Genomic DNA, 1,565 nt, shown 5'->3' with positions numbered 1-1,565 from the left:
TAGGACTGAAGGGCCCTGGGCCTGCCTCCTCCCTCTGGCCAGACTGTTACCTCTACCTGTCATCTCCATGGAGGAGCCCTGAGTAATCACGACTAAAGGAAAAAGCCCAGCCTGTTGCTGGATATTGGCACAGGTCTCTGTTTTCGCCAACCCTGACCTTCATTCCAGTCATCGTCATCTTGTTTTAAGCTGTAATTGAGATATATTGTTCATGTACAGATAAAATCCTGTCAATGTGAAAAAGTTCTAGAGACACTAGCTACATAGTGTCAAACAGCTTTGGGCCTATAGGTAGAGCCAGGCCTTGTCTTTAGAACATAAAACTCAGAGCCAGTGTTAAAAAGATAAATCCTTCTATAGTGCCCCTTGATTACAGTAGGGGCCATATCCAAAACTGAATGGGACACTGGTTTAATCTGACTGAATACTGTGTATTTCATGATAAGTGTATTAAGTTAGCCTGGTTGATTTCTGATGTAACTCAGGTATTTCATGCTGATAGTAAATACAAGTGTAACTAGGAAAATATGCCAAACTGTACTTAAATTACTTAAAAGCATTGACAGTAAAAATAAGATATTAATCTGGTTTCCATATGTTCTCAAAATTTAGAGATAATTATAAGTAGAGCTAGAAGGACTTATAACAAACTGTCAGACTCCATAAATAAAGGGGTCTAAAAGCTAGTGGATTATGATTGCTAGCCTCAAAGTTTATACATTTACCTGTTAGCTCAAATGCTTGTGCTTTGATTATACATGTTGTAATTTGTTCTGTCCTAGAAGATACCAAAACCCAGGTAATCATGCAGGTAAAATCTGTTAACAAATATGCTAGATTAGGATTCCTTTTGCTGGGATCCACCAGATTTTGTCTATAGAAACACGTATTAAAGCCTAATCTAACTGTCCACCTGATAGAGCCCAGGTAATCTGAGTCTTCTCTGGGTTTCCTGCCTCATTACGAGGAAAGTTTTATTTGTGTTCCTTGGTCAGGCCTACCTGCAGAAGGCCTTAAAAACAAAAAGTTGTACCTTACTTAGTGGACCCCAGATATCTGACACAAGCTGCAGAAGTTAGAAGGGTTTGCAGGAATGAATCTGTCTGAGTTGAGGTGTTTCATAGTAAAAAGGATACAGAATAGAATTATAGATGGAAAATAAGAATGGGGATACTAGCAGCCTACAGGAAAGCCAGACAGAGAGAAGAGACATTTCAAGGAGCAATGTCTATAGCTGCTAGAGAAAAAAAAGAAAAGTGTTTATGATGGAATCAGAGAAAGTTTCAAATTGAAGTGGTCATGGGTCTTCCCCTCTCAGCCTGAGGAAACCCATGTTAACAGTCAATATAAAAAGAAAGCCTGTTAAACTTTTAATAGATGTTCATGTAAATTTGTCAGTTACCCAGCCAGTGTCCCCATTTGCCAATCAGAAAGTACTCAGTGTTTTCCATAGGTCCAGCAATTCATGTGCCCCAGTACCCAATGGCCATAAAAGATTAAACCCCACATTAAAGCGATATCTGGTAATGGACCTACAAAATGTTCTGACTAGTGTTATGCATGTT

This window comes from Octodon degus, unplaced genomic scaffold (assembly GCF_000260255.1).
Source record: "Octodon degus isolate 3935 unplaced genomic scaffold, OctDeg1.0 scaffold00119, whole genome shotgun sequence".
In the NCBI taxonomy this organism is placed as follows: Eukaryota; Metazoa; Chordata; class Mammalia; order Rodentia; family Octodontidae; genus Octodon; species Octodon degus.
The sequence above is the reverse complement of the archived record's forward strand: the minus strand, read 5'-3'. Positions refer to the sequence as shown.